At 36.9% G+C, this 26,942-nt stretch overlaps 1 long non-coding RNA gene across 1 annotated transcript in view; it reads right to left on the bottom strand.

Moving 5' to 3' along the window:
- LOC106147583 overlaps positions 1 to 26,942 on the bottom strand; it is a 60,899-nt gene that overhangs the window by 6,806 nt on the left and 27,151 nt on the right. Inside the window, exon 2 of the long non-coding RNA XR_001232520.1 lies at positions 4,850 to 4,968. This is a non-coding gene — a long non-coding RNA (uncharacterized LOC106147583). The remainder of the gene's footprint in view (positions 1 to 4,849; positions 4,969 to 26,942) is intronic.

Below are 26,942 nucleotides of genomic sequence, written 5' to 3'. Positions count from 1 at the left end.
GTATACCAAGTGATCAGAAATTTGCAATTAAGAAAGTGCATCTGGCAGGAATGTTGGATGTGTTGGGTAGCACAGCGGTGAGATGGCAGAGTGGCAAGGGGATGCAGGTATAAAGGTGTTCTAGACGGAAGCCTTTTTCCCCAAGTTCAAAAATTGGTCCCTCTCTTCTTAGGTGCCCAGTCCAGTCATTTCACCTATATCCTCCTGTGTGTGTGTGTGTGTGTGTGGGTGGGTGTGGGTGGGTGTGTAATAAAATTGCAAAAGGTGTCAGACTTGGTCAAAATATTGGTTATATCAGATACAGGAATGCTTATGGACAAGAACATTACAAATCATTTACCTAAAAACAGGGAACAGCCAGCCACTAAAAGAGCTGAAGAAAATGGCTTAGTTCTTTCTTGTAAAAAGCTGAAAAGCCTGCTCTCTTCCCTCTGATGAGTCCCGATAGACACAACCTGCCAGGCCCCCACTTGATTCTGCAAGAGCATTCCCATATTCCTCGACAAAGTCTGGATTTCAAGTATATTCAACAAAGTATCTCTTCTCTTGTTGGATGTCCCAGGCCCCAGCTGTCCACTTCCTCTTTCTCAGGTGTGAATTAGGCACCATTTCTGTGTATCTCTACAGCAAACATTCCACAACTCCCAGTAACTCTTCAAAAGTCTCCCTCACAAGGCTGAAAGTCAGGGTGGTTGTGGTCCTTCCATCTTTGAAGCTAAGCAAAAGTTCCTTCCAAAGAAGCTTCCTTACAAGTCTCCTCCCTTCCCCACTGACCTCTTCTGATGCCCTGATTGAGTCCCTAATTGGGGGACCCAGAACCTTGGAAACAGAACTTGAACACTTCTCCTATAGTTTCGGTTTTTTTGGTTTTTTGCTTTTTGGGGTTTTTGTTGTTGTTGTTGTTGTTTTTCTGGTACCGGGAATCGAACTCACAACCTTGTGCTTGCCAGGCAGGCACAGTGCTGCTGAGCTAAATTCCCAGCCCCAGTTTCTGTCTATGGCCATCTTCCTCCTATTCACTTGGGCATCTGTATCTGTGGTATTCACACCTCAGTTAAAACTGAGATAGAAAAAGTGTGATTCTAACCAACTGTCACATAGATGACACTTGTAAAGCTAGACAAAATTTGATTTTTATAAAATCATACTTCCTGCATCCCCCCAAAAAGTCTCAGCCATTTTTTAAAACTAAGTTTAATGTTATGAAAGATTCTTGCTTCTTCATCTCAGACCTATCAATATGCTGACAGTCACTATAATTTTCCCCGACGCAATTTTTTAGCCAACGATCACTTTTCTTTTCTCTTTCTTTCCTTTTCTTTTTTTTTTTTTTGAAGCAGGGTCTCACTTTGTAATTCAGGCTGGCCTTGAACTCACTATGTAGCCCAGGCTGGTCTTGAACTCATGGAGAACCTCCTGCCTCAGCTTCTCGAGTGCTGGGATCACAGGCACGTGCCACCACACTTAGCAAAGATTACTTTTCTTTGTGTAAGTGATACAGCCATTTCCAAATCATTCCTGAAATTCCTATAGTTAAGTACAGTGTCTTGTTTTGCATTTGTGTTTTTCTGTTGTTTTGCATTTTTTACTCCAACCAAATTAACCTACAGGGAGGAAAAACTCATGGGGAACTTAGTTCTGAGGAAAAAAGACCATTTTCATGCAACCTTTCTGAACCACCTGCAGTGCCAAAACTACTTGTGTAGATTAATTTACCTGTAGAATGTTTAATATATATTGCAGCATGTTCACGAAACTCTTAGAGATGTTCTAATTATGGAGGGAACTATTTATTTCTGAATATTTCTTTCTTGGCAGTTTTGTAAAAGAGAATCTATATTACTTTGACAACCAGAATATATTATCTATATATGCATATGTTTACATGCAACACACACATGTAAAGGATGAGTGGAACTGAGGGTTCAAATGGTCTTTCCAGTGCTATCCAATAAGAATTATGACGCTGAACACATATGTAATTTTTAAGTTATCTAGTAGCCACATTAAAAGTGAAAAACAGAGATACTTAGCTCAATAACAAATTTTATTTTACTCACTGTGTCCAAAAATTATCACTATAACATGATGTAAACATGAGATTCTTAATGAAATATGTTGTATTCTTTTTTCTTACTAAATCTTTAAAATTTGGTGTGTATATTACACTTGTGGAGCATCTTGTTTCAGACTAGCAACATTTCAAATTCTCATGAGCTTCATTGATAATCTTCTTGTAATAGAGGAATACTAAAGATATTCTCATTAAGCCTTGATAAAACGTGAATTTGTTCTTATGTACCTCATGAAAATTCGGGAAAATACAAATTTTTTTTTTTTGGTATCGGGAATTGAACTCACAACCTCACACTTGCCAGGCAGGTACTGTGCTGCTGAGCTGTATCCCTGGCCCAATACAAAACTTTTGCAGAAAAAAATGAACTCAGTTATTCAAATAGAGCATTCTTGTATTCATCACCCTACAGAAATTATATTTATAAACAGACCTTACCATTCCCTTTAATGATTTGTTAAGTCCCAAAGCAGTGTCTAGATAAGCAATAACCTGCATCTCAAAAGCCTGAGTAAATCCCTACGGAGAGGAGATTCATTCACATCATCATCGGAAGCATTGAGACGACTGCTCTCCAATATTTATTGGTACTTATCTCTTGAAGCAACACCTTCAAATCAATAGTGCTCTTCTATTTTTAATGTTCTTCTGCCATTAATCCGTTCTTATGTCCATTTTTCTTGCTCAGCTGAGATTTGCTCAGAGAACTGAGTGTTCCTTTTGGGGTTTTGTTCCCTGTAGGAGCAGGCTGTGTTTCATTCAGAGTGTAAATCATGTCTGGATTCAAAGGTTGGCAGTACACCTCATTTTTAGACAAACATGAGATTAATTTTTAGGATTGCTGCATGAAAAAGAAAACTGGAGCCATATGTATTTTCTTATCATGGTAAACATTAAATCTGTCACCTTAATGATTGCTAAGTGTGCAATTCAGTAGTGTTAAGGATAGTCACACCATTGTGCAACCCTACGTGTCTTTGTGTGTTTTTCGTATGTGTTAGAGAAACAAGTAACTTCTCATTTCATGTAGTCAGATCCATTTGTTATCAAGCCTCAGAAATTGTTGGTTTGACAGTTTAGGGTTAGGTCATTGGCCCGTAAAGAACCTATGTCCAATAGAGGCAGACAAGCGGTCTTCTTCTCATTATGGGGTTATAGGGTGTGTTGTTATGTTTTTTACATTACTTCTCAGGTTTCATAGCACTCTGTATAAGGGTCAGCATGGTCACCTAGGCCCCTTCTGTTTCTCATGTGACACTGGCAGCTTGCACCCTCTTATAGATATAAGGCCCATTTGATAGTGACAAAGCTAGATAATATATATCTAATTTCAAAAGCTCAGATCATTCAGTGAAACCAAATGTTGATACTATCTGTTCCAAGGGAGCCAATAAATGTTTCCTAGGCACTGCTGGGCAGAAATTTCACCTTATTAGATACCTATGTTAAACAATGTTGGATTGGGACTCTTTTAAAAAGTGAAATTTGCTTCTAGAAAACTCACTGGCCAGCAAAGTAATGTTCTTATTTTTGACATGCTAGTGATCAAATAACACATATTAAAACTGTATGAATTTTAGACCGCAGCTGTTGACCTCAATTTTACAACCCCAAGAAATTGTTTCTTTGCTTTCTAGAGATACCTTATTTTTCATCAACTTCTTATTTTGAAACAGTTTAAACCTAACAGGGAAGTTACTAGACTAGTATGACAAACTCCTGAATGCTCTGTATTTAGACCTATTAAATTATTAACATTTTGCTGCATTTGCTTTCCCTCTATCCTTAGAGATACACATTTTTTAATGGAGATGAAATTTACATAATATAAAATTAACTATTTTTCGGTGGTATTTAGTACACTCACAATATTGTGTAACCACCACCTTGAACTAGTTCCAAAACACTTTAATTAACACGAAATAAAACCCTGTATCTTAAGCAATCAAGCCCTATTTACACTCCTCCTACCCCCAACAACCACCAAACTGCTTTCAGCATCCATGGATTTACTTAACACTTCTGGGCGTTTCATATAAATATCATAATACAGTATGTGTCCTTTTGGGTCTGGCTTCTTAAATTATTCTCGAGGTTCATCTATGATGTAAGCGTGTACTGTGCTTTTACCAGAGACACGTTTAATTGCAGTTGTAAACTGAGTATGATGAACACTCCTTCGTTTACATTCCTCTGCTTCCACTTTACCGCCCCCCCAAAAGAGCTAGAGAAGATTTCGTGATCTTTTAAATTCCATTGTTCCTTTGAAATGAAGCACGTCTTTGGGAAAAGTGTGGGCGTTTTCTTGTAGAGTATTATATCTGGTGACATCCAGTCGTCTTATTTAATAGTTTTAAATGGCCATAAAGAAATAATACCCAAAAATAACCACACTGACTAGCTCTATTACCTGGATATATCACTTATAGTCTCTTGTCTTCAGTTTCTCCATTACAGAATGACCAGACTGGATTTGGACTCAAGCCTTAAGAACCACTGCAATGAAAATTGTATGATTCAACTCTCCAGCAGTCCATTTTAAGCTTTTCTGAAATCTATTATTCCAAAGAACTACTTTCCCTCTGTGGTTTATTAGAGCAAAATTGATATTGATGAAACACTAGGTGTGTGACCCTGGAGGTCACAAACTAGCTCAGATGAGTTTACAATTCAATTGGTGCTAAACGAGATAAACATGGGACAACAGTGATAGTCATAACCAGAAGAAAAATCTTGTAAGATGAGATAAAATATTCAACGTTGAATCATACATACCCTGTAGGCAAACTGGTAAAAATGCCAACGAGAAATAGCAGGCTGCCCCTACTCTTCACGAGTCACTGCCTTCTTTGATTTGATCAGTTGTCTGCAGGTCAAATGGCTACAGAATGATTCTGGAAAGCAAGTAGCATTTTAAGATTAAAGGATATCTATCTAGTACACAAGACAGAACATTCTCTCTTAAATTTATTTATAGTATTGTATTTGTGCCAACATTTTATTACAAATTTTGTGAAGCACAGCAAAATGGAAAGCATTTTGCAGCGAACATCCATACTTAACTCCTAGATTCTACCATCAACATTTTATTATACTTGCTTTGTACATATTTATCTATGCTTCTATTCATCCACTGAGCTACAACTCAGCTATGGATTTTTAAAATAATTTCAAATTACAGGCACCACAGTCCATACCATTAACTAGAATTTGATATGTCCTTACTGATTTTTCCTTTGTAAAAATCTACATACAATTAGACACACAAATCTTAAAGTGTATATTCATTCAGTTTTGATAAGTGCATACACATGGGTAATCCAAACTCCTACAAAGGTAATGAACATTCCATTTATTTTTAACTGAGTTTTTATAGAAATAAATTACATTAAAAATAAAATAGCATGGCTAGTCTGAAAGTGAAGGACTGCAGTCACCCACCCGTCCCTCCCAACCCCATTTTCTGTTTCCCCAAAGGCAATTACTATCAAATTTTACGTGCTTCTTTTGGCAACTTTAAAATCTATTTCTGCACATAACATTATTACTGCTATTCCTTACATTTCCTATTTTAAAATTATCTGTTGCTTAACTACTATGGGAAAATAGCAATGCACTATCTCAAACAATTCCATGAGCATATGCTACTCCTTCCCCCACTTTCAAAATATTTATAACATAGTTTTTTGTTAAATCAATCAAGATTCAGTGTTTATTATACTATACAAATTTTAGTCACAGTAGACAGTACATATTGATTCTATTTCCTATGTAGTTTGTTTTTTCTCAGTTACTAATCACCTATTTTTTATTTGCTTTTTAAGCATATCACCTAAAAATTCATTTCCAAAGCTTCTAAGAAAACTTTAAAATCATGTTCAATGTGATTTAAACCATTAGATAATGCAGAATTTCTATTTTCCTTTGGGGACATCACTCCAATCTGTGTTTTCATGCCTGAACCTGTAGCAGGTCTGTCCACAGGGCTCCCCCTTCAACTGTCTTCTGTGTTGAATTCTCTACTTCTGTGCCCCACATCTTCCTCATAGTTCCTTCCTTTAGCCGGAATACATCCTGCAGTAGTTTCTTGAGCTGGTAAACTTTGGTAAACTCTGTAAAATCTTGCCTATCTAGAAGTACCCTTATCTTACCATTATATTCTATTAATCATTTGTCTGGCTATGGCATTCTAGACTGAACACAACTTCTGCTCAGAAATTTCAAAGCAATATCCTCCCGAGGTCAGCTTTCGGTAATACTATATCAGATCATTCTGTTTCCCAATAGTCTGTCTATTTATCTATCTCTCTATCTACCTATCTATCTTATCTATCATCTATCTATTTATCTATATGGAACACTCTGTATATCTTAGTGTTCTAAAATTTTATTTTAGGCTTTGGCATATCCATCAAATCTAGAAACTCATATCCTTTATTCCTGGGCAAGGGTCTTATTTTCTGTCTTTGATATTTACTCTAAAAGACTATTTTCTCTTTCTTTCTTCCTATAATTCTTAATAGTTAAGTATTTGGCTTCTTATCTGAGTCCTCAATTTTATCTTTTTTGCCCTATGAATGGGTTTTTATTAAATATTCAATAGAGTGAAAATTATCTTTATAAAATATGGCTAAGTTAAAAGAATAACAATGCAAACACCAGCATCAATTTTAATAAGCACATCACTAAGGACTTTCAAGCCTCCAAGTGACCTTCCCAGACCCAGTTGCCTTCCTTCCCATTTTAAAGGTAATTACAATCCTGAATTTTGTGTTTACAGTTCACTTTTCCTCATAGTTTTATCACATACTTCTGTATCTCTACTATAGTAAGATTTTTATGATTTTCAATTTTATGTGAATAGAATCACACTCTGTGATTTCTAAGACTTGCTTTTTTCCTTCATTTTACAACAAATGCCTGAGATTTGCCTACACTGTCGTATGAAGCAACAGTTCAGTAATTTTCACTGCATAAGCTATAATTTACTTATGGTTGGGCATTTGGGTTTTTCCAATTTTTATTACTAAAAATATTGCTTCTATAAGTATTCGCCAGCACATCTCCTAGTTCTAACATCTATGCCTAGAAAAGGGGTTGTTAAATGAAGAAGTGACTGCATTTTGACTTTACTAGATAACTCCACATTTTTTCTCAAAGTAGTTCTAGCAACTTATGCTCCCACTGCTAGTGTAGAAGAGTTAAGATTGCTTCATATTCTTGCCAGCACTTAATTTCATCATCATTTGATTGCTACTAACCAGGGTATGTGAAGTAATATTGTATTATGGCTTTAGTTTACATTTCTCTGATTATGAATGAAGTCAAGCTATATTTTCTTGAAATTCATAAAATTTATTTTTTCTTTTGTTTTAAGTCTTATGCTTACTTTTTTTAAAAAAATAGGCTTTTTGCCTTTTTAAAATCAACATCCAAGAGTTCTTCATATACTTTGAAGACTAATAGTTCTCCATTAATTATGTTACATGTATCTTCTCTCAGTTTGAGGTTTGTCTTTTTGTGTTATTTTAAGGTATATTACATTGAACACTAATTTTAGCGTACTGTAGTTTTGGTCATATTTAAGAAATCCTACCCTATTCTGAAGTCACACAGATAGTGAGATACTGTCTATATTCTCTCTGAAAGTTTTTAGGCACTGCCTCTTGTATTTAAGTGTTCATCCAAAATTTATTTCAATCTTTTCTCATATAAAAAACTATCTGGACCTCTGTGTATTTTCTTTGTATTAGGTTTTCTCTTTTTTAAAATCAGATTTAGTAAATTATATATTTCTAGGTTTTTATCACTTTTACCTACATTTCAGAATTTATCACCTTAAAATAATTTTGTTGTCTTTTTAAACTCCACAGCACATTACTGATATGGTTCATTCTTGTTATTTTTCTTCTGTACCATTAATCTTGTTTTATATTTGTCCATATAATTAATCTTGTTTTATGTTTGTCCGTATAATTAATTTTGTCCTATGTTTGCCCATTTTGGATGTTTTTTTCAAAGAACTAAATTTTGGCTTGTTCAAAACTTCCTAGCTTATGTGTTTTGTTTCATTGTTTCTGCTATGATATTTATTCTTTCTTCCTTTTAGTTTCTTTGGATTTATTCTGTACTTTTCTCACTATTTAAGTTGGACACTTAACTCTTTATTTTACAAAGGCATTCTACTAAGTAATCAAGGAACTAATAAATCTAACTACACACAAGCTATTCTAGACTATGAACTTAGAAACATTTACCAACCCCAGTATGCTAACTATACTAAAATTTGATGGAAAGAATGGGACAGAGGAAAATTAAAGCCTAGTTCTCTATAAAAACATGGAGGTACAAAACTTCTGAACAAAATTTAACAGTAACTAAAACTGACAAAATGACCAAGATAAGCTTTACTTGGGGATTTAATTTCTCAGAAAGTCAATTAATATAATTTTCCATAGCACCCAAAGAAATGAGAAAAAAGAGCGTGTGGTAAATTTTATTGATGCAGAAAAATAATTGTTAAGATCATCATCCACTACTTATACAAATTCTTAGCAAGCTAAGAAAGAAGGAAATTTTCTTTACCTCATTTAGAGTATCTACAAAAACTACAAAGCAAACATCATAATTAATAGTGAAACATTAAAATTGTTCCTCATTAAAATCAGGCACAAAAACAAGGGCTGCTGTAACCACTTCCTATCAGTACTGTACTGGTTATCCTAACAAATGCTGCAAGAAAAGAGAAACAGAGGGTATAACGATTTAAAGGAAAGAAAGAAAAATTAATTGTTCACAGATGATGTTATGATATGCACAAAAAATTCAAAAAAACCTGGACAGAGAATTTGACAGATTCGCTGTTTTAAAAAAAATCAAACTACAAAAAGCAATTGCATTTATATAAAATAGCAATAGCAATCAACAGAAAATGTAAAATAAAACAGGGATCTTAAAAGTATAACATACCATAAAATAAACATTCCAAAAGATATATCAATTTTCTATGAGAAAGTAAAATATTTGGCAGTGAATAAGCATGGGAAAGCTAAATAATTAAGGAGGAATAGGATGTTTATGGAGAAGTAAGTTTTATACTGTAAACGTATTGCTATTTATTTGATGTAATTCCAATGAAAATTCCAAAGGTATTTTGTGTGATTTGAAAAGCTGACTAAAGTATTTGTTGATAATAGGAGAAGCAAGAATAACTGAGACATTTCTAATAAAGGAGAACTAAGAGCAAGGATTCATTTTACTATTACTAGGAACTATTTGAAGGCTATAGTAATTGAAACGGTATGTTATATGCTAATGGAAGAACAGAGAATATATAAGACATATTTCTGTAGAGGAAGAACCATTCCAAGGACCTTCTCCTGCTCACAATATTGTCACATGAGCAAGAATTACATTTCCATTGTATTTCAGCAATTTAATATTTTTGCATCTATTTTTTGGTGCAATTTGCCTGCTGTAAAGCAACTTCTATTGCTTTAGTGATTGTCCTATGAAATTCAATATGCAAAAAATAGCATCAATATATAAATTAAGATATTTACTTATATGTTGAAAAATACAAAAACATCAGAGTTCTTTTACTTTAATCATCAGCCTCCTGATTGATACCATGTTTCTGTTTTTTAAAACTTTATATTATTGTTCTTGTAGACAGTGTTTTAGATTACCTACATATTTACTGCTTTGTTCAGTTTCTTTTATATGAAAATCTTTTATTTTAACAGATTGAAATATAAAAAAGAAACGTAAGCAATAAAAATATTCAATCATGAGTGCTTCTAAGCTTACCTCACCCTCAGCTAAACTGGGAGACAACTCAGATATTGTTGATCTACACAAAATACCAATAACTAGTACATTTTTACACCTTTCTCATTTGTTTACATAACTCAATGAGCAACAACGAGCTCCTTTATATAATAATTAGCTATCATCATTATTTAGCATTATGCCATAATAGACAAAATGTGAAAATCTATAAAATTGTATTTATTTAAAATACAACTACTGACCAAAAATATTCATAAATTTGGTACTTAAAAGATACAAAGTTCTCCAGGAGCGGTGCATGTTTGTAATCCCAACACTCTGGGAGTCTGAGGCAGGAGGATTGCATGCAAGTACAAGCCCAGCTGGGCAACCTATGGACTTTGTCTGCTCACTTTCTCTTCTAGAATACATCTCCAACCTTCCATCTGAGAGTGTATGTTTTCTGTCCACAATATATTCTTTACCAGCCCTTTTATGGGGAACTCTATTGGTGCCAAATTCCCAATATTTGGACATTTCTTTATTATGCCTGCAGTCTTTTTGTCCAGGGCGGAGGATTCAATTAGCCAGCATTTTAAAAATTTAAGGAAATCAAATACAACAAAACCAGGATTAAGTGAGACCTTCATCAATAATACCCTCCAGCAACAAAATTCCTCCAGGCAGAGTGAAGTGGAGAGTTGTTCCAGAGCTCTTTGCTCTACTCTCAGCAAAAGACAGACCTCAGGTGGGGAGGAGACGTGTGGCACTACCCCTCAGATCCCTCCATAACAAGCTAGGAGCTTAGCGTAGCTGAGAGCAAGATTGCATTATGTTGACTCAGGTGACCTGATCACCTGGCAGTGGGAAAGAACTGGCCATGCCAGGGATATGAGCAGACCTTCCTGCAAGAGAAGAAGAAATGGAGTTTCCCACCAAGCCCCCGATGAGGCTTCAGCATTGTATGACTTTGGTTTCTCTCATTCACCTGCTCAGGAGCCAGACTTCTAGACACCGAGTCATTGCTGGCAAGAATTAGTGGGAGACATCTGGAGACAGAACACATTATCATAATCTCCTGGATCTGGCTTCTTGCCTTGTCAACATATACTGTTGCTGCCACCTAGCTTTAACCAGGTATCACTAAAGGTGCCACCGTGTTGGCCTGCAGAAAGCTGTTTGCAGCAGTGACATGCAGTAGAAACCCTAAAACAATAGAATAAGGTAAAAATAGCCCTTTTCTCTAGCCACCTTTAGTCCGCCTTGCTTCTATTTTTAAAAATTGTATACAATAATGCCACAGCCAGACCAGGTCACGAGTAGCAAAATTCTTAAAAGTAGAAGAGAGAAGAGGCCAACCCAGATTTGATTCTATGCCAAAATAATTTTTCATCCATCTAAGCACTACAGATTCTTGAGGAAGGCTGTGTGCTTTGTTTTACTTCATGAAAAGACTGTTTCCAAACAAAGATGAATCCAACTAACATCTGGGGCATGTGATTAAATTATAGATTAGGTCAACTTAAATGTGTGTATGGGAGGAAGACAAAAAGTAGAAAGACAAATATATCAGCTATAGCACTTATTCTAGAAAGAACCACTTGCTATTTATTGGCTCTATAATTCCTAATAAGCCTAATTATCCAAGTCCCTAGGGCACTGCATCTAGAATGTCATGGGAGTTGGAGGACAATTTAAAATGTGCCTTCAATGGCTTTACCAAGTGGCAGCTGACAGTAAAAGCAGGGAGAAAAAATGTGAGCAGACACTGAACCATTCCACCATGTGACACAGTTGAGCTTCTTATTCACCTTGACCCCTTCATGCATAGGGCAGTATGGAACCTCTAAGGAAGGGCATCCACCTCAGTCAGTGTGCAAAGCAAGGAAGACCAATGACATTCTAAAAGAAGAGAGATGAGCCCTTGCTGCATCCTAGAGGATGAGTTGGAATGGAGCAGGCAAAGAGAAGAGGGAAAGGTATTCCAGATCAGAGGACAACAGGAGCAGAAATGCAGAGGCTGTTGCAGGAGTCTAGGTAAAGTTGTACTTCATCACAGCATCAACAGAGAGGCAAGGGGATGGGCATGGTGGCACAAACCTGTAATCCCAGCACTCAGGAGGCTGAGGCAGCAGGATTGCTGTGTGTTTAAGGCTACCCTGGGCTACATAGTGAGTTCAAGGCCAGCCTGAACTGCATAGAGAAACCCTGTCTCAAAAAGACAAGAAAAAACAAAAAACAGAGAGATAAGGAAGATCAGAGAAATGGAAGAGTTGGAGGTTGTGTCATGGAGACTATCTTAGGCTCGCTTCCCAAGATTGGACTTGACCCTACAAACAATGGGAAGCCATTGACTGACTGTCAAACACTATGCCGTGACCAGGTGCACATTTTACAAGATCATTGGTGAGTGCAAGGAGCAATGGTTTGGCTTTTCTGGTAGTCCAGGCTGAAGTGGTGATAAGCTCTGGTAATGCAGAATGCTGGTAGAGATGGAGAAGAGAAGAGGAAGAGGATTTAGGAAACCTTGGGAGGCAAAATCTGCAGGGCATGGGAACTGACTGGAGTGGGTGGGAAGCGGGTACAGCTCTGGAGGCTGGCTCTCTCAGGGTCTGTGTGGTAGTGGTGCCTCCACCTGAAGCAGAGATGAATGGGGGACAGAGTTTGTTTGAAAGGGGAGACGTGCTCATGTCATGGTTGACTGAAGGCTTGAAGTTATCACCTTACTTGATGAATAATTTTCCAAATTTTCTATTAAAGAAAAGATCCACTACATATCATTGTTTAGAATGATTTCATTTTAAAAAGTCAAAATGGAAGATGCCAACTTATAAAGAACTAACTTCAAAGTTCTACAAAATTGTGTCATGTGAACTCCCTCACTCCCTAAATCAGAGAAGAAAGGACTTGCTATGATGTGACTACACCATCACATGAAGTGAGTTATATTAGTCAGAAAGGTTCTCCATCAAGAGTTTATGAGAGTTTTCAGGGGCTCAGAAATTGTGATCAACAAAGATGACAGAGTGGTAAGCAGCAGAGAAAGGACCTCTCTGAGTGTTGCCATCCAGATGCTGGAATATAACAACATGAGGAAGACAAGAAGAAGGCAAGTGGATCCCCTAGACCCAGAAAGGATCTAAAGTGTGAACTGAAGCCCACAGAGAGTAAAGGAATAAACTTCAACAAAGACAAAGGAGGTAGTCGGCGGCATCTTCTCCCCAAGATGGTACCTACTGTACAAAAGGAGCGATTTTCAAACCTGCAGACTCACAGTGACCACTGGAACCTCAAAGGACTCCATAGAGAAGTGCAGCAGTGGAAGGGAGCAGCAGATGTGAAGTACTGCACTAGTTATCAGTGAGTGCTGAGGGCTCAGTAGTCCCATGTGAAAAAGCTATATGCCAAGAGTCATCTTGGAGAAGAGGCAGATGAGCTAAGAACTCAGAGCAGCTTCTGCCTCCATTTAGCAGCTCCAAGTTGGGTTGAGGCCCATGGAAGGTGCACTGATGGCTGCAGGCTAAATGAATCTCGTCTCAGCCAGAAGGTGCAAGATTATCCATTACTGCACCAAAAAGCTATGCTGACTTGCTAAGATAGATCAGCATAGATTTGGACTCTGTCTCCACACATTGTCTACCAGTGACAGCAGAGACAAAGCTGGAAGTGGATGTTTTTTCTCTCTTTCATTTGTTATTTTTTGTTGTTGTTGTTCTGGTTTTGTTTTGGTTTTTTAGTTTTGTTTTTTTCTCCTTCATTCTTTGATCTTGTTTTTATATGAGTGTCAGCATGGTTCTAGCCTCTTTGTGGTTGTTGTTCTCCTCTATTCTTTTTATCTCTTTCTTCTCTCTTTCCTCCCAGTCTTCTGCACCAGTTTCCCAAAGTTAGTGTGATCTACCTTTGTCCTCCAGCCTTACTTCTAATCTCTTTTCTTCTACCTCTCTATTTTTTCACTAAGACCTTTTAAATTTTAATCCCTGAAGGTAAAATTGACATATTAAGGACTTACATATACTGCAGATAATTTTCTAGTCTGTTTTAGATTTTGTTATATAACTACATAAGTAGTTCATAAGGGTAAAGGTGGAAAATTAATGATTTACCTCAGTTTATCATGTTCTAGGCTGTGATTGATGATACTCTTATTGCTGTTGATACCACTATAGCCAAAGTGATATAACTGTTCTCAAGAGCTATTCTTCTTGGTACTCCAAGACTGGGATTGACTAACAGTAACAGAAAATACTGTGGCACAGTGCCCAAGAACCAGGGTCTGGCCCAAACAGGCAGCAGCTTCTTATCTCCAACAAATTGAAGAAGTAAGAACTTATAATAGACTCAAAACCCAAAAACAAGTTGTACCTAGAAGATACCACAGAGAATTAGTTATTTCTTAAGGGTTGTAAATACTAGCAATAAAGTAACCCACTAAAGTCAATTTGCAAGTATCATCCCTGGAATTAAACTAAAACAAGAAAAGAAAGTGAGAAGACAATTAAATAAATGCAACCACAGATATCTAGTTCAACAAAAGTAAACCCAGGGGGCAATTAGGTTGCACAATCTGAAATCCACCCACCTAGCCTCTCTGAAGTGGTAACAACAAAGCGATGGAATGATACTCTAGAAAAAAATCAAATCAGAAATAAGTTCTCAGATAACTGCAGAGATGGTGTCCAAAATGAAAACTATGCTTAGTGACTCTAGAGCAGATACAAACAAAAACATAGAGGACCTTAAGAAAATTATGGAAGTTATGAATACTCAGCATAGAAAAGAAATGGAATCCACAAAGCATGTCCAAGCAGATATTCAGAGAATAAAAATTCCACTGAATGTTTCCACAGCAGATTAAGCCAATGTGAGGATAGGACCTCAGATATAGACGACAGGCTTGTGGTGAGAAATCATGAAAAGAAAGATTTCTTAAAAACAATAAGAGACAATGAGAAATCAGTCCAGTAGCTGCTAGATGAAGCAAAGAAGAATACTTTAAGATTGATTGGAGTCAATGAAAAAGCAGGAGATAGCACAAATGATATTTAAAAAACTGTTCACAGATATCATGGCAGAAAACTTCCCTGGTAAGGAAAAAGAACTTGACACATGCTTAAATGAGGCATATGGAATTCCAATTAGTCATGATCAAAAGAAAGCTACAGCTAGGCATAGCATAATCTAGAAATTAAACACAAGAATAGAATCTTAAAAGCTATTAGGGAAAATAAGCAAATCACTTACAAAGGAAAGTCCATCAGAATCATAGGCGACTTCTCAGCACAAACCCTCAGGTCAAGGACAGCTTAGAGTAAAGTATTTCAAGCTCTAAAGAAAAAGAACAACCAACCCAGATGGATGTACCCCACAAAACTGTCTTTGAAAACTCCTGGAGAAATAAGATACTGCCATGACAAAGAACACCTGAGGAAATTTATGACCACCAAACCAGCACTCCAAAATGTTTTGAAGGACACTCTAGAAAGAAATAATAAGGACTACAGCTCCACAACAGAAGGGATCCACAGGCCAGGTAAACAATTAAACAGAGGGAGGGAAAAAAGCATGGGAACCAATGACAGGAAAATAACATGACAAGGTTAAGTCAATGCATATCAGTTATAACCATCAATGTAATGGTCTCAATTCACCAATCAAAAGACACAGACTGGCACAATAGATCAAGAAGCAAGATCCAACAATATACTGTATACAAGAAAGACATTTACTTCAAAAAGACGTTCATAGACTGAAAGTCAAAGAATGGAAAACAATACTCCATGCAACAGGAACCCAGAAAAAAAGCAAGGGTAGGTATTCTATTTGCAGACAAGTGAATTTCAAGCTATGACTGATTAACAGAGACAGAGAAGGTCACTACATCTTTGTAAAGGGAAAAATCCAAGAGGAAGAGATAAAAGTCATAAATATATAAGCAACAAATACCAGTGCAGCCAACTATATAAAACAAGTATTAATGGACATGAAAAATGAAGCACTAATACAATTTTATTGGGAGATTTCAATACCCCACTGTCACAAAAGACTGATCAACGAGACAAAAAGTCAACAATGAAATATTAGACCCGAATGAAACTTTTGAACGAGTGGACTTAGTAAATGTCTACAGAATGTTCCACCCCATAACATAAAAATACACATTCTTCTCAGCTGCACAAAGAACGTTTTTCAAGATAGACCACATATTTGCTCATAGAACATGCTTAAGTAAATGCAAAGGAATTGAAATTATCCCATACATATTATCAGGCCATAGTGCAACGAAACAGAAAATCAAAAGTAAAAGAGACTGCAAAAATGTCACAAACATATGGAAAATAAATAGCACCCTCCTGAACAACCAATGGGTCACAGATGAAATTTCTGAAGAAATTACAGTTTCTACAATTAAATGATAATGACAGTGCCACATACTGGAACTTATGGGACACAAGGAAAGCAGTCATAAGAGGGAAATTTATAGCAGTAAATACCCATATCAGGAAAACAGAGCAAGTGCAAATCAACATCTTAATGATGAACCCCTCAAACTTCTAGAAAAAGAAGAGATAACAACAAAGTGTTCAACTACTTTGTTGTTACCACTTCACCCTAAGACTAAAGATCATATGAGGAAGGGAATTATAAAGATCAGAGCAGAAATTAATGCATTGGAGACTAAGAAAACAATACAAAGAATCAATGAATCCAAGAGTTGGTTCTTTGAAAGATTAATAAAATTAACAAATGCTTATTCAACCTAATAAAAGAGGTACAAAAAGACTCAAATCCCTGCAATTAGGAATGAAAAGGGTGAAACCACAATAGACCGGCACAGAAATCCAGAAGATTATCTACACCTACTTTTAAAACTTGTATTCTAAGAAGATGGAAAATGCAGAAAGAAATGAACAGATTTCTAGATACATATAAATTACCAAAGCTGAATCAAGAAGATATAAAAATCCTAAATAAACCAATATCAATCAATGACATCAAAGATGTATAAAAACCTACCAACAATGAAAGGTCCAGGCCGAGATGGATTCACTTCTGATTTCCACAAAAAATTTAGAGAAGACCTCACATCACTACTTCAATTTCTAATGAAATTTAAATGGAGGAAATACTCCCAAATTAATTCCTGGAAGCAAGCACTACCCTGATACCAAACCAGGAGAAGGACCCAACTAAGGAAAAGAACTACAGGCCAATCTCCCTACTGAACATAAATGGAAAAGTCCTCAATAAGATACTGACAAACAGAATGCAGCAAATCATCAGGAAGATTATACATCATGGCCAAGTGGGATTCATCACAGGGATGCAAGGATGTTTCAACATAGGCAAATCAATAAATGTAATACACCATATTTACAGAGCCAAGGACAAAAACCACGTGATCATCTCTATAGATGCAGAAAAACTCTTGACAAAGTCCAGCACCCATTCATGGTTAAAAACCCTACAGAATATTGGAAAAGGTAGTCTTTATCTCAATTCGATAAAAACCATCTATGACAAAACAACAGCCAACATCATACTAAATGGACAAAAAACTGAAAGCTTTCACTCTAAAATCAGGAATAAGACAAGGATTTCCATTATCTTTACTCTTATTCAACACCGCCCCAGAAAATTTATCCACAATAATTAGGCAAGAGAAAGAAATACAAGGAGTAAGGAGAGGAAAGGAAAAAGTTAAATTACCATTATTTGCAGATGACATGACACTCTCCATACATGATCCCAAAACTCCACTCAAAAACTGCTAGATTTAATAAACAAATTCAGTAGTGTAGCTGAATAAAGAGTCAACCCTCAAAAATTGACAGTTTTCCTGTACATGAATAACAAGCTCACTGAGAGAGAAATTAGGGAAACAACATCTTTCACAATAGCACACAAAAAGAGGAAATACCTAGGAGTCAATCTAATGAAGAATGTAAAAGACCTCTACATTGAAAACTGCAGTACTCTGAAAAAGGAGATTGAAGAGGATATGAGAAGATGGAAAGATATCTCCTGATCTTGGGTAAGAAGAACCAATGTAGTGAAAATGGTCATCCTTCCAAAACTGTTATCCAGATTTAATGCAATTCCAATCAATATTCCAATGGCATATATCACAGAATTAGAAAAAACAATTATAAAATTCATTTGGATCCAGAAGAGACTTAGAATAGCAAAGGCAATTCTGGACAACAAAGGCAAGGCAGGGGGCATCAGAATCCCTGACTTGAAATTATACTATAAAGCTGCTATGATGAAAACAGCATTTTACTGGCAAAAAAAAAAAAACCAAACCTGAAGATCAATGGAACAGATTAGAAGTTGCAGAACCAACTCCATACATACTCAACCATCTTATCTTTGACAAAGATGACAAACACCTTCACTGCATGAAAGATAAATGGTGCTGGAAAAACTGGCTGTACACATGCCAAAGATTAAAATTGGACTGATATCTTTCTCCATGCATTAAACTAAATTCAAAAGGGATCAAATACCCAATTATTAAAACAGAAACATCAAATCTGCTGGAAGATAGAATAAGTAAAACCTTTGGAAATATTGATGTAGGCAAAGACTTTATGAATAAAACACCAATCACACAGAAACTATCACAAAGAATCAATAACTAGGATCTCATCTTATTAAAAAGTTTTCACACAGCAGGAGAAACAATCAACAGAGTGAAAAGACAATCATCAGTGTGGGAAAAATAGCTTGCCAGCTGTTCCTCAGACAAAGGATTACAATGGAGAGCATATAAATCACTCAAAAAAATCAGACCTCCTAAATTTAAAGACTCAGTCCAAAAATGGGCATCTCAGATGAATACTATCTATTTCTCAAATGCAGAAATAGAAGCAACAAGTAAACATATGAAAAAATGTTCAACATCACTGGTCATTCAAGAGACGCCAATTAAAACAACATTGAGATTCCAACTCACCCCAGGGAAAAATGGCTGTCATCAAGAAATCAACCAATAACATGCTGGAGGGGCTGTGGGGAAAAAGGAACACTTCTCCACTGTTAGTGGCAGTGTAGACTGGTGCAACCACTGTAGAAATCGGTGTGGAGATTCCTCAAAAAACTAGGATTTGAGGTCTCATTTGATCCAGCTATTACCCTGCTGAGTATCTTCCCAGAAGAATTAAAAACATTGTACCACAGCAATATATGTGCACCCATGTTTATAGCAACACAATTTGTAATAGCCAGATCTTGGAAACAACCCAAATGCCCATCAACTGAAGATTGGATAAAAAAAGATGTGGTATTTTCATACAATGGAGTATACTCAGCCATAAAGAAGGAAAAACTGATGACTTTTAAAGGTAAGTGGATGCACCTTGAGACCATGGTGATAAATGAAATATACCCAACACACATTTATAAACAATGTAGTCTCCCTGGTGTAAGAAAGTGAAAGAGTAAATGGGACCCAAAATGTACAATTGATATTGTAAAATGGGAAGAAACTTTAAAAGAAGAGAGGAAGTGGGATGGGAGAATGGAGGAAAGAAGGAAGGGAAAAGCAAAAAGAATATATATTTAATATATAAAACCTATATGTATATATTATATATATTGTATATAAATATATATATATAAGATACTTAAGATACTTATACTACTAATTGCTCTCAGTTCATTGAAAAGACAGATTTGTGTTACTATTATTTGGACAATTAAATGCCTATATTTGGTACTCTGAATAATTTAAAGATAACAATATACAATGTGTTAACCATTGTTACCTTCCTATTATCTTGTTTTGAAAATTTTGTTTTAATTGTTTCCTTAAAATAAAAGATTGAAAAATGAAATTGTTTGTTTTATGCATCTGAACTGCTACAAAAGGGTTTTGGAGAAGCTTTGGCCTTAGTTCAGCTTTTCAGTGAATTGCCTGGGGCAGAGGTGAATGTGATCATCTTCTTAGAACACAAGTGGATTTCCTAGAAAAAGAGTAGCAGGGAACACTATGATCAGAATTGCCTCATGCTCTGGGGACCATCGATTCACCACCCAGGCCACTTGAGAAAAGAAGCCAAACTCCATGTTCAGCAAGTGAAGAACAGAGGGTAGAATTATTAGGGCTTCAAAGCACTGTCACTAGTTAGGGCTACTTCAAAGTTTAACACCAAGCACATTAAAATTAAAAAATTGGGCTCACAATGCTTTGGCTGCAGTGTTATGGGATTAGAGCATCCTCATCAGTGCTGGTTACATTTGACAACCTTCAGTGTGGTGTTGCAGAACTAATTATCTGTTAAAGAATTCCATTTTAAAATGAGCCTTACCCCTTACAAAATGGGGAGGAGTATTCACATTGGAATTGCTTGGCAGTTTTAGAAAGGTCCAATGGCTGCGCCTAACTCCAGACAGTCTGATGTTGATGATCTGGGGTATAGCTTGGGCATCGGGATTTTTCTAGTCTCTCTGGTACTTTAAATGTGTAGCCAGGATACAGAAGCAATGCACTGAAGTCACACTGTTGACACTTTCAAAGGATTTTTCATAGAAGAAAATTACGATGTCCATTTGGCAAAATATATGTAATTGAAGTTACAAGCTCTGAAAACACTTAAGTTAGACAAAAGTGCAAATAGAAGGAGAAGGAAAAGAGGAACAAAGCTCCCATTTTTGCTCAGAGATTTCTACCTGTGCTAAGCCCAGGAGCAGATCAGACAGCTAAGCCACCAGCTACCATCATGCACACCAAGCACCGGTCAACTCATGGCATGTGCTTTTCTCACATAGTGGAGCTGAATGAACTAAATTTCAAAAAGTAACATCCCATGTAGTTGTCACTAAATTGTCCTTGGAATCAAGTGCTTGGCACAATTCAGAACACTTTAAATTTGCTAATTTATTTAATTCCCCCACATAATCCCATTTCACAGATGAGAAAGCAGAGGCATAGAGGGGACAGAAATGGAAGAACTGAGCTTTGAACCCAGAACCCTAGAATCAGTACTTTCAACCCCCGTACTACACAGCCTCTACCTTTACAGCAGAGCCTCTTAAAGAGAAGACATGGAGGTGATAACTTTATGCCTGCTTGCATCTTGAGACATCAGTGGGCACCTTGTGGGCATGGCAGGAGTTACAGGTATCAACCAGACCATCACTTGTAAGAAAGGTTAAGCCAAAGCTACAAAAACACTACCAAGAAGTAGAGCAAGAAAAATGCCACAGCCTGGGTGTAGATTAGTGGGAGAGCATTTGCCCAGCCTGTGTGAGGTTTCCTGGTTTCCATCCCAGCATCACTGCCACCAAAGGTTAAAAAAAAAAAAAAAAGCCTGTAAGAGAAGCACAAGTGAGGACAGGAAGAGGGCAGGTGGAAAGGACAGGTGGAGAGATGCTGGGAACTTGCTTTAGAGGCAGAGTTGAATGGCTCGGTGGGGTCCTCTTCCCTCACTAGTTCTGCTCTAGTAGAACTCAGTGCACTCACACATGGTGAGCTGAGCTCTAGAGAGGCATTTCCAGGAGGGAAAGGCAGCTAACCCTGTTTGCAAGTCCTGAATTTTCCTTCCTTTTGCACTTCTGTCATGTTGACACCTATTGCTGTCCTTTACCTAGCGCCATCTGAACCCTGATTTTTCTTCCCCTTTGCAACTCCAGGCAAGCAAAGAGAAAAGCCTCTCTTTTTTCTTTACTTTGTTTTTATGATTTGGGTTTGTCGTTGTTGCTGTTTTTGGCATGTTGAGGCATACTGTCACTTTGAAGAACTTTGAGCTTAAAAATAAAGGGAAATAATATGTTCGAATAGCATTATGTGAGTATGATAACAGTCAAGTTTCCAAGTACCAGATTTCTGAGCCCATATCCAAATAGAAGGAACTATACAGACCACAAAAATCTCTAAGATTATATGTCACTCTAGACTAAAGAATATGTTCTACCTTTAGCTTCTATTCCTTATGGCCCCCCTCTTTGATCTGAAATAACAATTGTCTATTAACAAACATCCTTCCGTCTTTCTTCTACCTACCTACCTACCTACCCATTCATCCAATGTAAGTTTACTTAGGACAGCCACTGTGCGAAAAATTACATGGCTAATATATTTCTCTGCCTTTCACCACCAGGAACAAGTCTGGTTCTACTTCGGTGTGTTACCTTGGATGATTATGTTCTCAATTCTTCACTCTCTTTCCTGCCAGTGACCTCAAAGTGTCTGCCAGTAGAATGAAAGAAGTATGTCTCCAGACTTTATGTTTGGCTGTGTGACTTGCATTGGCCAATAAAATGTTAGCATATGCGACATAAGTGAAGGTTTTTGATGTTCTAGATGTTTGGTTGTGTCTTTGGACTTGTATTATCCTTCAGGAGAAGAACACAATTGGGTAGCTAGCTGCTGTTCCCAGAAAAAGAAAATATGGAAGTAGTTCTGAATCAGTCTACAATCCAGAAGCAAGCTCTGCTGATTTGAGCCAAGCCTAGGAAAAGCAGAGCTAACATGGGGTGTCTGAGCCTCAGAAATAGATGTTTTCAGTGAAAATCACTGAAAATTGGGGGTTGCTTGCTCTGTAGCATTTCTCAGCAGTAGCTGGTGAACACATCCTGATAAGGACTACATCAACCAAACAGAAGAGCTTCTCTGTGTTGACTACCTTGTTTTCTCTTTACCTACTAGAATTATAACCTGTTCAGTGTTCATGTCTCAATCCCAGATACTCCTCTCTGCTCTACTTTTCAATTTGAGAGCTACAGTCAAAGGAAGAGCTGTGGTAATCAATACCACTAATGGATGGCCAACCACTTTCAGGTAGCAGCTCTTTGCGACTTCCAGGAGTATCTCTTTATCCCATGCAGGGGGAGCCTTATTGAAGTTAATGGAACATAAAGGCCAAAACACACATTAGAAGTCATATTGAATGGCATTTGTAAGTCCTACTGGTCATACAAAATAAAATTTTTGTACTTAATTCATTCTAAGGGTGGGAAACCTTTGAAAGAGTTCAAGCAGAATGGTGATGTAATGGAAAAGTGATGCGATGGGGGCACTCAGCAGAGGGAATAAGAAAGTGGACTTTGGAATCAGAGAGACCTGGATACCTACCTAACATTTGTCATTTGTCAGCTAGGTGATTTAGGAAAAGCTGCTAAATACGCCTGACCTGCATCTGTAAACTAGAAATAGCACACACAGATTACATGGGTATTATGTTTAAAGTATCTAGTGCAGTGTCTGGTGCAGACAGATATTTAATACACAGTAGTGGTTAGTAAGAGGATTTGGAAAGATAGTCTACAGCAGCATGAGGGGTTGTTAGTAGGAGAAAGTGAGGCTGACGTACTTACTGAGAGCTTACTGAGGCACTGTTTTGAACAGTTTTATTACAATCCAATAAATACTATTATCACCATGATAGAGGTGAGAAAACTCAAGCACAGAAAGATTAAGTAATTTTTTCAAGGTCACACAGCTGGAAAGCTATAGATCATGAATTCGAGCACAGCAGCCTTGCTCTGGAACCCTTGCTCTTAGTGGCTGTGTTTATAGCCTTTTAAGCAGGAAGGCCTTTTAGAAAGGTGGATGGGGAGATCATATGATCCAAGAAGCATCTCTGAACTAATGTAGTAGCCAAGGGCATGCAAACAACTACAAGAAGTAATGCAGAAAAATGGCCTAGCAAGCTGATTTAGTAACCAGCTACAAGTTAGTAAGTGTGGGAAGAAGGGACAGAGTTCATTCAACTACATATGATTTTTTGCAAATCATGAAATGATAAATTCTCAATTTTATCTTCTAAGCAATTACATAATCTCCCTAGAAGTTATGAGAAATTTGAGAAACTTGAAACATCTGTACAGTAGATGAAGAATCAACCCCATCCTGGGCTGCCATTCATGATTTTTTCCATGGACATTAAAGCAACCTTTTTTATTTGATGACTTTTCACTTAGCAGCAGGGCTTTTAGGACACATTTATGTCCTAAATCAACATATTTTGGTCCGATAGTGAGAATTCAGCATGTATCTGGTGAATGAACAGGTATCTGCAAGTGATTTTCTTTCTACATTGACCCCAAATCATCCACTTTGGAAAGTGTGGAGAGTTGTGATCAACTTATATTTTCATTTACTTGAGACTTGGACACAGAGGCCCTAGTCATGTGGCTGGCTATGGGAAAATGTAGAAACAAAATTTCTGGGTTGAAAAAGGCCAAGCAGTTCACTCGTCTTCTCATACTTCAATAATGACAGTCAGAGCTTATGAGACCTAGAGATAGTAATCTTTGTGTTTTGCATTATAGAAAAACTAAAATGATAAATCCACCTGCAGATCTTACTAGGCAACCCTACGTCATGAGCCAGGCCAGTGCTCAAGACTGAATCATATTGTAAAAGGCCCGTGTTAAGATATGCATGCTGCTTTGCAAATTTAGAAAATGAATCCATTGGAAATCATTATGTTGGCACTAATTAGAGCCTTGAAGGATGGGCTGCTGTCTGTTATACTGCCCATAGGGGGAAGCTCAGCCTGGAGAAGGGTACACCATTGAAAGGAGGCCCCTGGAAAGATAGGCAAGGACATATAGAAATACTGGATTCCTAGACCTGGGGAATGGACTGATGGGAGGCCACCCAAATAGATAAACACGCTAAAAACAAATATTTAACTTCACTGGTTTCACTAGAGTTGGCTCTTATTATAGCATTGAATGGTGTTTAGATGGTACTATCCATTGGCTGAAGATTAAACACAAGGTTATAGAGAATTTTTCATCATGGTGACATTTGTTGTGATGTAATTTGAATTCTTTCATTGCCTTCATTAGAAGTCTAGGGCTAGACACTGCTGTGGCAGACTCTGTTGGCTGCTTGCCCCACAGCTTCATAATTCCTTTTCTTCCTAACAAATAGAACCCTGATTTTTGCTCAGATATTAGATAGCTATAAGGCAGCGCAGAATGCCGTTCACCTCCAGCTCCAGAGGGTGAATATTGAGTAGTCAAAGGCAATCAGAACAAGCCTTGCTGGTTATTGCTTTGGGAAAGAACTTGTGACACACAATTCTGGCTAATGAGACATGAGGGAAAATCTTCTTGGAAAGATTTTCTTTACTCAAAGGAAAGACAAAAAGAGAAACTGGCCTTTCGATCTCATAGCTGGTTGAAGAAGTGATAGGAGGATCTGCTGCATACATTTTGCAGCTGTGAAGGGAAAAACATGCAGACCAATGCCAACATGCGGAGCATGGAAGAGCAGAAAGAAACTAAACTCTTGATCTCCTTAAACTGCTGAATGAACTTCTAACTTTAGAACTTTCTTCCTCTGGACTTGTTACCTGAGACAATAAAGAGTCTCACTGTTTGGCTCCTGCTGCTCAGGTGTAGTATGATTTCCTGTAGCATCTGCATCCGGGAAGCTGGTTAGAGATTCAAGACCTCAGCCTGTCACAGACCTACTGAATCAGAATCTGTACTTTAGCAAAAGCCGCAGGTGGTTCCTAGCCATGCTAACATTTGGGTAACCTTGGCTTAAGCTGTTTCCAATTAGATTTCCTGGTGCTGGCAACTAAAAAGGAGACTAAAACCCTGTCTCACAAACCAATGTCAAAGATACTGTTTCACATCATCACCAAGAAAAGGATGCAAAGAGAATGCAGTAGAGTTTCTACTTAGGCAATTCTTTACCACCTATTAGAACAGTTTCCTGGCTCGTTATACTGATCTCTTTCCAAATTAAGAGGAAACCGCTCACAACCATATTTGCATTTTTTATTCAAGGAGCAATGAAAATCGTTCTCAAGCTCACTAAAAATACAAGCTGCACATATTCCTCTTGTGTCAACACTTCCCTGTAAACAGGACTAAAACATACAAGAAATGGAAAGAGAAAAGATGCCAATTTTTAAAAAATCCTCTAAACTATTTATTTGGTTTAGATCCATACAACATCTCAAATTTCCTCATGAATTTACTCAAGAGTAATTGCGGTGCCCATCTAGATTGCAGACATGTTAATAACACAAAATGAAAATAATCCTGCCTTGTCAGAAAGAACAAGATACTCTCGCAACATTGTCATCCCTGGAAAGGACTACCCTTGTTGCTTGAGGTTGCCCAAATGAGACAATTTCATAAGTCATTCTGTGTTTACACTGAGCTGAAGTAACTGTTATAAGAGCTCACTAAGTGTGATTACTTAATGTTGTCTATCGGATTTTTAATGAAACTCAATTTCAACAAATTCTGCAGCTTATTTCATTTTTGCTTTTGTTTTAAAGGAAACTGCACTGCTCTGTTTAAATCGTCTTGACAACAAATCACTGAGAAATCATTTTTGTTACTGCTTATGATAAAAAGTTATTGTTTCATAGCCACCCTGAATTTCTCAAATCTAGTTCATTTTGTTTAAATAAACAGCTAAGAAAAGTGATGCTATGAGTTTAAAGGTTAAGCTAACATATTCTTTCGTGATAATCCTTTTCATTTAACAAATATTTAAGGCCTCAGATTCACAAATTTCATTGACTTTTACACTATATAATCACTATATTTATACTATAGAATCACTGGAAAAAATGAAGATATACTATTCTGCAATGTTCATAAAAGCAATCTCATGATAATGCTAACTCAAAAGACTCACAAGAGAAAATGAGGTACTTCAAAACCTCTCTCTGGTCAGTTTAAAACTCTATGGAAAGAGATGATCAAAATTAATTGGAAATAACTGATGAACCAGATATTTGTACATTTCCCATTAATGAATTAAAAATGGCAATTCCCAATAAGTTGCTTGGGAGTTTATGGCTCTTATTTGTACATCTGTATCCAAAAATCTTTTGCACTCCAGCTACCTCCTGTGCTTTCCTCTTTAACATCTCCAATGGATGGAAATGTACTAGAAAATGAAAATGAAAATGTTGAGACACATCTCTGAGTGACTTTAAGGGTTCACTGAAGGATTTGCTTTCAGAAGGGGTGGAAAGATATGAGTGATGTTTATGTACTTGATATGGAACTTGTGAATCTATGTTCTACTCCTGGACTGTGTTCTCAGGGAAACATTTCTTCTGTCAGTTGCATCTGTAACTCTTAGTATTCAGATAAAAATATGGCTAAAAAGTTC

This window comes from Chinchilla lanigera, unplaced genomic scaffold, assembly GCF_000276665.1.
Source record: "Chinchilla lanigera isolate Chin_1 unplaced genomic scaffold, ChiLan1.0 scaffold00185, whole genome shotgun sequence".
NCBI classification, from domain to species: domain Eukaryota; kingdom Metazoa; phylum Chordata; class Mammalia; order Rodentia; family Chinchillidae; genus Chinchilla; species Chinchilla lanigera.
The sequence above is the reverse complement of the archived record's forward strand: the minus strand, read 5'-3'. Positions and strand labels throughout refer to the sequence as shown.